A 10,980-nucleotide genomic window follows, 5' to 3' on the forward strand; every position below is an offset into this window, starting at 1 on the left:
TCTCCACTTCTTTGGCCTTCTCTTTATTTCTCTTCTTTGATGAGTCATTTGTAGTTGGTTCTACTACCTTAGGATTTCTCCTCAATGGTTCCATCACATCACTTTGCTTGACACTTTTCTCAATAACATTCTCTTCAATTGGCATCTTAGGTCCGTCATATCTTGCACCAATCCTCAAGTGGATGACATTGATAGTTTCATGTCTTGTAGGAGGATTGTCTTGAGGAGGTAATCTTGTTGGCTCTTTTGTATTTGGAGAACCGCTTTTTAAACATGAAAAGCTTGGTCATTGGATTGAGTGTAGGAGGGTTGTTTTTGGTTGAAGTGTGGTCTTTGAGTAGGATTTCTCATTGGAGTTGGGGTGTATGTGGGTTGAGGATTTTGAACATTTTGGCTTTTGTATGAGACGTTTGGGTAAAATTTGGTGTTTTCATTGTAATAGTTGGAGTAAGGGGTGCCATTATTGTATGCTTGGAAAGCATTTACTTGCTCACTTGTGACCCTAAAATCTTGTTGATCATGTCCCAAAGTTCCACAATTCTCACACACTCCATTTGGAATAGAGGATGTTGCCATCATGGCAGGGACATGCTGCTTGGATGATTGAGAAGATTCATTCATCTTGGCTATGGCATCCTCAAATATAAAGTTCATTGTGTCAATATGGGAGCTTAGTTGGGCACCCAAATCGGCACTCAATTGTGTGACGGAGTAAACTTCATGTCTCCCTCCCCTAGTAGCTTTTCTTGGCCTACTATATTGAGAGTTGTGAACCGTCATCTCCTCTATCTTTGCCCAAGTTTGCTTGTCATCAACCTCGGTGAATTTTCCATTAGAACCCATGTTGAGCACATTCCTTGAATCTTCATACAACCCATTACAAAATTGTTGAACAAGAAACCATTCCCTTAGTCCATGATGAGGACAAGAGTGACATATGTCTTTGAATCTCTCCCAAGCCTCATATAGAGACTCCTCATCTCTTTGCTTGAACCCGGTGATTTGGGCTCTTAACATGTTGGTATTCTCCAGAGGATAGAACTTCTTGTAAAAGGCAAGTGCTAACTTCTTCCATGAATCAATTGCTTTACGACTCCGATCAATGAAAAAGGAAACAATACCCATCGAATTTGGTCTTGAGTTACCCCCGTTTGGGAAATTGCATCACAATAGTCACAAAAGGTCTCCATGTGTAGATAAGGATCTTCACTAGGCATCCCTCCAAATTGACTTCTCTCAACTAATTGTATGAATGCGTATTTGGCAATGAATTTACCGGTTAAGTGGGGTGGTGTTGGAGTACCATTTGGTAGGTTCTCCTCGGTTGGTACGGAATGAGATGAGAATTTAGGCATTGTAGGTTGATTTTGTGGTTGGTTTGGAGTTGGGTTTTCCTCTCCTTGTCTTGCAAAAGGGTTGGTAAACTCAACACTATCCGATTGGACAACACCAATGTCCATAAGTTCTCCAAAAGCCACAACTGTTGAAGTCCCTCTAACGATTCTTCTAATGTTGGTCAAGGTTAGTTCAATCTCGGGATCAATAGGCAAAAGACCGCCTTGTGATCTCCTAGACATGCAAAAATCAAACAACTAGAAAACAATCAAAACTACCTTAAGGAGTTTGACTTCCCCAAGGCTAAGAAAGACACAACTAAAAACAACAAATGATAACAATTCAATTGAACACCGTCCCCGGCAACGGCACCATTTTTGATTCGGTCTAAACTTTGTCGTCTAAGCTTACTAATCAAAACAATATTTATAATCTAAACTAACTACTCTTAGTATAGTGGCAAAGAAAGGTCGGATCCCAGAGGACGGGTATTGTATTGATTTATCGGTTGTAAAAAACTATATCTTACGGTGTCACAATTTGGGTTGAGTTTGAGGTTTGCACTAAACTACTTGACAATGAAAACTAAACAAATGAAAGTAAAGCAAAGCAAGTAAATAGGGTTTGTAAACAATTGATTAAAGCACTAGGGTGTCATGGCGTTATAGGGGAATCATGGTGAAGATCATAAAAACAAGTTTACATAGATGCAAGTAAATTATTGTTGTAGTGGAATCGAGTTAGTTTATGTCTTACAATTCCTAAGAAGATTTGGGTCTCGGAGCCGAGCCGGTCAAGACTTTACAACACCTACAAGTTGACTTAGTTTCTTCCTATTCAACTAATGCATGGTCTAACAAGGCTTGAGTTGGCATATATCTTACCAGTCTTGTTGAATGGATAAGAGATTCAAGCTAGGTTGTCAATCAAGCATTTCATCAAGCATAACATGTGCATAAGTTGAAACTATAAGAAGAAAGCAATCATATGAAAACATATTAAATTAAGTATGGATACACCCCCATGATTAGTTCCCCTAATCCCCCATTAACCCTAGCTAAGAGACTACTCACTCATGAACATGGTAAACATGCTAATAAGGGTGTCAATCATACTAACAAGGTTAAACATGGTGAATGAGTAAAGCAATAAACAATAATTAAGCAAAGGATAAAAGGGATTGTACCAACTTAGGATGATCCAAATAATAAGCAAAGAATGATAGAAGAAAACTTGACGAATGATGAAGAGTTGTCAATTCTCCAATAAACCCAAATAGTCTTCAAATTACCCGAATATATCTAAGAACACTTGAATGATCAAAGACAGATTAAGATTTGATTAAGATTGAAATGTGTAATTATAACTTGATTAATACTAATAAAGCTTGATTATGAATTAATAAATAGCTTGATTAAAACTTGATGTCCAATCCCCTAATACAATGGGGTATTTATACTAAGTACAAGCATTACGGTAACTAAGGGCATAAATGACGATAAAGTCCCTAAGATGAACCACCCTTAAGGAGCCTCACGACCTGTCCATGTTGGACGCTCATAGTGCATAGGGAACCGCCGATCCTACATGTGGGATGCTCGGGTTGAGCCTTGGGATACCCAGTTTACTCTTCAGGACGCCCGGATCATGGGTCAGCTTGCCTTCCTCTTTTCTTGACTACCTCAAGATCCGTGGGGATCATTGAGGCGTCGTGGGGGTCTTCAGCATTGCCCATTCTACTTGTTCTATCTACTTAGGCCTTTAGTATCAGTCTTCTCCATGTTGCTTGGTCGTTAGATGAGATCCATTTAGCTCCAAATTTCTCCACATATGCAAGGTTAGCATTCCTCTCCTACCAAGGACCCAAAACCTCAAATAATATGCAAAGTGGGAATCTAAAGATAAGAAACGACCCTAATACATGCAAGAAAGCATAGGAACGAGGCTAGTCCGGAGACTAAAAGTGTGCAAATATGAGTCACATCAGGATCAGCACGAGCCCGAACATCCTGAGACACATAGAATTTCTGAATCCGCTTGACCAAGGCAACAACATCCGTATATAGCTCCCTCAGCGAAGGGAAGGAGAAGGGTAGGAAACCATAACCAGCCGCCATGCAAAAATCTCGCTACTTTGCACACTTACGCTGAGCAGCATCAACAACAACACGACCGAGCACAAAATCAGACATCTCAGACTGAGTCAAGGGCGAAGACCTCGTCAGATCGACGCACACATCTTACCCCCTATCCTAGGAATAAAGTAACAAATCCGTCGGACGATGAGGCTTGTCATGCCCATCAACCAGACAATGATACCAGAAGGACGTAGGAGCTTAACTTTCAACAATGATACCAGAAGGACGTAGGAGCTTAGCCTGAAACTCACCAGACTGGAACCAGGATGCCAGAAAGGCATAATATAGTACATCCCCGGCAGCATAAACCCGAGGCAACCAAAATGTAAAGGGAAGGTGGCAAGCCTCCACTGCCAATCACCAAAACCCGGCCCAGACGCAGTGACAATACGTTCCCAGCAAGAATGAAGTGCCGCATCAAAAGTAAGTTGGGCTAACCTAAAGACATGTGGGGAATAACTACGCAAGGGAAAGTAATGTATAGAAATATCAGCACGACCCCAGAGCAGAAGCAACTCGCATTGTGGGTCATCAATCCTCGCGATAGAATCCATAAGCTCTATGGTCCTAATCACTCTCTTCGCCATGAGATCACTACCGAAAATAGGGCACACACTGTTAGGGCCACCCAGAACTGTGACATCATGAAAAGGCCTAGCAATAAAGGGGGGGACACCAGGAAGCCGACTCCTGGGGTCCTCCGTAAGCCAAAAAGCGTCGGTCTTATCAACATTAAGATAAAGGCCAAATCGAGGACCATCTTTCATAAGCAGATCTAAGACCTTCCCCACAACCAAAGAGTCCCCAAGAATAGTGCCATCATCTGAGTACCATGCCTTCAGACTCAGGTCAAAAGAGTTTCTTATCTTGCACACCAAAGGATGCAACATCAAAGCAAAAAAGCAGAGGGCCCAAAGGATCACTCTGCTGAACCCCCGACAATACCATATACTATGCTCCCCATAATACAGCCGGCAGGACTAGAGTAACAAAACTGCCCCCATCGGGTTAGAATTGAGCAGTGACGGCAAACTTCCTGTAACATGGTCACACGATCAACTAAGTTTAAAGCATTCTAGAAGTCGACCAATATTAAAGAAAGACCCACCTCACCACCACGAGCCTCAACGAACCGATTCAAGGCATGCAGAATAGCCTCTCCTCCACCGGATACCGCGGCCCCACACTGAAGACCTGGAAAATAACAAGATAAAGGACTAACCAAACAAGCATCAACCTTAGGGACAAGGCGTGTCCAAACAGTGCCAACAACAATAGGACCTATGCCACCACCTTGTTTAACAAGTAGCGTGAGCGGAGCACTAGCAATGTACTCACCCAGAGCCTGTGGGCATCGGCCCTCAAGGAAAAGATTAACCACTCGAGTAATGGAGGCGATTAAATCATCTGAAATAGCAACAACTGCTCCGCCCAAACAATCCACAACATGCTTAGCACGAAACCCATGTCTCCCATATGACGTGCCAAGCGGGAAACTCTGAATTATATCCAAAACAACGGCCGAAGAGGCAATGAGGGGAAGACCCCGTTATATCAACACACACATCTCGCCCGTTGTCTCAGAAATAAAGTAATAAATCCACCGGACGAAGGGGCTTGTCATCCCATCAACCAAACCGATATCAACCTCCTTACAGGCAAAAATCTGAGACTTGAAGCAGATATCCAATAAGGTGACGCGAAAGAGGTTATGTTACTGCTTAATGCCCATAGTACCAGTACAGGAAACAGCTATGACCTACTGTTATCACCAACCAATCCGCTGCTATGACCTACAACCCAACACCCCCCATTTATGACACAATCAGCACTACTGATAACTCCCCATAGCTAGCCATCTCCCCTCGAATACCATCACCACAAACAGCCACCTCCCATCACTCACCATCCTCACATGACAACCCATCTCCTAACCTTGACCACACTCTTACCTCCCCTGCCTCAGCGGCTAACTCCTCTGCTGCGACTTCCCCTTGCTCACCGGAATCATCAACATCTCCCCTACCGCCACCTCTTCCACCCCCTCACCCTCATCAAACCCGATTATCCAACAACATTATCAAGCCAAACCCAAAAAATGCAAAAATCCCGACCCTCACAACTAAACCTCTCATTCCAACCACCATCAATCAAGCCCTCTCTGACCCTAATTGAAATGATGTCATGTTAGCTGAACACCAAGCTCTCACTCGCTATCAAACTTGGAAACTCATCCCTCCCCAAGAAGCCCACAATATCATTCGATGTAAATAGGTTTACCGAGTTAAGTACCATCCCGATGGTAGCCTTGACAAATATAAGGCTCGTCTTGTAGCCAAAGGCTTTGACCAACAAACGGGCCTTGACTATTCTGATGCCTTTTGCCCCGTCATCAAACCCACAAACATACACCTCATCCTCTCCTTAGTCGTCAAGCATGGATGGTGACTTCGACAACTTGATGTTAATAATGCGTTTTTATAAGGAACACTCAGTGAAACTATCTACATGAAACAACCTCCAGGATTCATCAACACCGATATTCAAAATTTTGCTTGCAAATTAAATAAAGCTATATACGGCCTCAAGGAAGCACCAAGAGTGTGGTATACAGAACTACGCACGCACTTGCTTGCCTTTGGCATCACTAACTCAGTTGTTGTTGTTATTATTATTATTATTATTATTATTATTATTATTATTATTAGTAGTAGTAGTAGTAGTAGTAGTAGTAGTAGTAGTAGTAGTAGTAGTAGTAGTATTATTATTATTATTATTATTATTATTATTATTATTATTATTATTATTATTATTATTATTATTATTATTATTATTATTATTATTATTATTATTATTATTATCATTATTATTATTATTATTATTAATACTAGTATTACTAGTACTAGTATTACTAGTAGTATTATTAGTATTATAGTTATTATTATTATTATTATTATTATTATTATTATTATTATTATTATTATTATTATTATTATTATTATTTTATTATTATTTTATTATTATTATTTTATTATTATTATTTTATTCTTTTATTATTATTATTATTATTATTATTATTATTATTATTATTATTATTATTATTATTATTATTATTATTATTATTATTATTATTATTATTATTGTTTTATCTAGATTCTGCGCGAAACTAAATCTGGTCAGGGTAGAGTGTTTGCAGGGTTAACGAGCTCGATAATCTTGAATATTGCTGCAGGGCAGGCTTAATAATAACTAAAGATAAGAAAATAAAGAAAACAGATGAGACAACAGATTTTGTACGTGGAAAACCCTTGAATGGGAAAAAACAACGGGCACCAAGCCAGGAGAGATTTCACTATGATTTATGGAGAATAGTTATGTAATTAGCACAACAATGTATTTTTCTCTTAAGTATTGTAAAGGTGTAGCTTGTAGCCTTCTCGGATGTCCTTTAGATGATCTCTTCTCTTCTTTATATAGTAATGTAATACCCTGTATTTTGATAATATTTTGTATGAATAATTTATGTAATTCAAGTAGTTAATTAATGGCATTTCTAATAATAGTTGCAGATAAGACGTTAATTATATCATAAAATGATTAAGCAAGTTGGTAATTGGGCTTAGCTAATAATAGGGCATTGGGCCGTGTGCTATAATTGTAGGGATTGATTTTAATGGCTTAGTACGAGTAGTAGTCGGGAATTATTTCGGGATTTAATAATAATATTAATAAAGAGAATAATAAAATAAGTAAAGGTAATATTAATTATAATATTAATAATCCTAGTAATATTAGTAATAAATTAGTAAAGGAAGTATATGGTTATCCTAGTTATGAAAAGACTAAAATATAATAGGTAATAGTAATAATAGTTGTAATAGTTGTAATAATAATAATAATATAATAATAATAATAAAGAGATAAACTTTCCTAAAATAATACTACCTTATTACTATATATATCATGGTAGCATATTCATATCACTTATTCACTTTTACAACATCACATAAAAGTTAGGGAGGGATAGGGAGAATAAGAAGGAAGATAAAAAGGGAAAAGGGAAGTTGGTAGTAATCAATTTGGAGATTTTAGCATCTGCTTCCATTGGATTGAATCTTTTATTTTGTAAGTTCATCTATAATCTTTCAAAGTTTTAATCTTTAATCCTTATAAGCATGTTTTAAGTTTTAGTTCATCGCCTAATCATGTCTAGATTAAATAGAATCATCTATAGTTAAGTTTGTGACAATTTTGTTAAAGAATAAAGTTACAGCAATTCTGTAGATTTGTAAGTTGTCTTAAACGAAGTATCAGACCATCTTAAAGTCGTTGTCATCAAAAATGTAAAGAATAGACTTAGGTTATTTTCAAGCCTAGTTGATGCCTGTAAAATCTAGTAGCAATTGAGCGTGTAGATTTTCCAGAATAAATTCTTTATGAACATGTCGACTGAGAATCCGCGAATGAACTACTTGTATAAGTCTAAAGTTTATTTTGTAAACCTAATTTATAAATTGAAATTGAGTTAGCTCTTTTTTATAAATTAAACACTACAACAAATCATCACTTGCGCCACGAATTATGCCACGGGAACTCATAATTCGTGGCTAAATTTTGCTTAGCCACGAGAAAAACTTATTCATTATTTTGGAAAAAAGTTTATGCCACGGGATAACTTTTCCCGTGGCAAAAAGTCACTTCCGCCACGAATTAGGCTACACCCGTGACAAATAATCATTTTAGCCACGGCCTATGTCACACCCGTGGCGAAATTTTATTTAGTCACGAATTGTTCCGTGGCAAATATTATTTTAGCCACGAACAGCAAACACCCGTGACGAGTATCTTTTCCGACTTAAATCTGAATGAAATTTAATTAAATATAATAATATGAAAATACATTTGAATATAAAAATTTAGAAACACTTTGATTAATTTAATTAATATTTTTTATTGTTTTATTTAATTTAATAAGAAAATTTAAAATTTTATAAACTTATATGCAAGCAAAGAAAAGTTTATCGTCTAATTTTTTGATTTTTTACAGATCACATTTATGTTTTGTAGGTTTTTCAAAATATTGATAATTTAAAAAAAATTGTTTTAATATATACTCTATTTATTAAAGTCGTGAATTTCTTTTACTTTTTTAAATTAAACTTTATAATCTTGAATAACAATCTTAAATGATCGTATCACATTTAAAGATATAGCATATCAAATTGAATAAAAAAGTTATTTACCATCTATCTTTGAAAATCCAAAATTAATATATTGTTAAACTATTTCATTCAAAATTTTATTTCCAACTTTATTTATAGGATATTTATAGAAAAATTTGAATTTGATATAAAATTTACGGAAATTTCCCATGGTACCCTCGAACTTTGCCAGATTACGCATGATACCTCTTATTTTAAGTTTCTACTTATGTTGCCCTTGTGTTTACCTTTTTCATTCCCAGAATACTCTTTGGGGAAATTTCGTCATAACGTCTTTACTCCTATAAGTAATTTGATGAGTAATTGTGCATGTTATGTTGTTATTGTTATATTATTTAGGTACTAAATGTTAGTTTATTAGACAAAAGAAGGATTTAGGTATTATTAGATGATGAATTGATAGTGTATTAGATAACAAAAAAAGGCGTCACAAGGCATATGAGTAGCGGCGTTATGACAGAAGTTTGTCAAAGGGTATTCTGAGACTGAAAAACGTAAATACAGAGGTAGCATATGTAAAAACTTTAAAAAAAGGGTACCATATGTAATCTGTCAAAAGTCGAGGGTATCGTGAAAAATTTACGTAACTGAGAAAAAAAAATTGAATTTTTTTTTCATTGAAAATGAGCGCATCACACGGAAAAATATATATAAATTATAATAATTTAAAGTCACATGTGCAAATAATGTGAAAATTTTAAGAAAAAAAACGATAAATCATAACAATGAGAAATCAATTTAGGAAAATAAGCGATTCTTTTGTACAATAATCTTTTTTGTGGTTTTTGGGTAAAAAAGTGACTATTTTTTGGTTAATAGTGATCACTTTGGGGAACAAAGACCTTTAATTATAAAAAGCGATAATTATTTTACCAAAAAATGGTCTCATTTTTCATATCGCAGGTACAACGGTTATACAATAGAATTTACGAAGAAAAATATACGAAAAAATGAGTCCATGAGAAATGAAAATAAATATGTCGATAAACAAAAGAAATAAAAAAATGTTAGGGAAACACAATTAATTTTACTTTTTTGAGAAAATGGTTTACTGACTTGGGCAAAAAAATGATGTCAAAATCATTAATCAGGAGGTTAATGTCGAAAATTTAATTGTTTTGGCCAAAATAATGTTTTTCCCGCAAAAATTGTAAAACATTTAACATTTATGTAATTAAATAGTACTAAAGGTAAGATTTGAAAGAAAAAAATAAACTTAAAAGGATTCAAAGTGCTAATTATATCAACAAAGGTAACATTCAATTTCGGTGGCACATCAAAATAACTCTACGGTTAAGCGTGCTCAGGTGAGAGTAGTGTTGGGATGGGTGACCTTCTGGGAAGCCTCTCCGATGCTCACAAATGCATGACTCGTGAAACGAAATAACGTTCAAATGAATCAAGTTAACTAGCGAAACAATTACCTAGATTGTCACGGTTCCGTATATGATAAAATACCCATTGTGAAAAATAAAAAAAATTATTTTACGTTTTATTTATTTAATTTTCATATATATTGTTTGCCACGAGAATTATTTTTTCGCCACGGGAAATTTCTTTGGCCACGGGAGTTATTAGCCACGAGAGAATCCGTGGCCAAAAATTCAATAATAGCCACGTTCTTGTTTTTCCCGTGGCTATCCCTTTGCCACGGCCACTTGCGCCACGGAAGGTATTCCCGTGGCAAAATGATTTAGCCACGGAAATTTAGTACTTGCGCCACGAATTTAGCCGTGGCCCAAGTGCTCATTTGTAGTAGTGAAAATTGGAGAGTCTAGATGATGTTAGGCTTTTGTTTCACTTGAAAAGGATTTGTTAAACATATTTTAGAGGTTAATACTTTTTATGCGACGGAATTCGTCAGTATTTATGATTCCTTCAAGAAAACCCTGATAAGTCCAGAATTTGAAGAAAGTCTATTTCCCAAGAACTATAGATATGTGTTTTAGGGTTCCAACCCCATTGGTCTTGCATCGTTTGGAGTTTTAGTGAATTAATTATGAATTTTATAGCGAGACTGAACTGTGCTGTAAAACGGTAGAATTAGAGATTTAACATTGAAGTTGTCAAAAGGATTAGGATGTGATTGACTTAGGATAAGTGCATGATTAGTTGGTTCGTTATGTTGTAATTGTATATAATTATGTTATGTAGGTTATGGATTTGTAAAGAATCGATTTGATTGTTTGTGTGACTTGAAGATTTGCTATCAGGTAGGAAACTACTCAATCTTGTTTTGTTTATGCCACTAAAAGATGGATTAATTGTATATTGTGGAGGATTGG

General features: G+C 36.1%; 1 non-coding gene across 1 annotated transcript; it reads left to right on the forward strand.

The window, feature by feature from the left end:
- Nucleotides 1-910: 910 nt before the first annotated feature.
- LOC141635671 (small nucleolar RNA R71) lies at nt 911-1,017 on the forward strand. The gene has a single exon (XR_012540341.1). It is a non-coding gene; the product is annotated as a small nucleolar RNA R71 (small nucleolar RNA).
- The last annotated feature ends 9,963 nt before the right edge of the window (nt 1,018-10,980 follow it).

The sequence above is a fragment of the Silene latifolia genome, chromosome Y (genome assembly GCF_048544455.1).
Source record: "Silene latifolia isolate original U9 population chromosome Y, ASM4854445v1, whole genome shotgun sequence".
NCBI lineage: Eukaryota > Viridiplantae > Streptophyta > Magnoliopsida > Caryophyllales > Caryophyllaceae > Silene > Silene latifolia.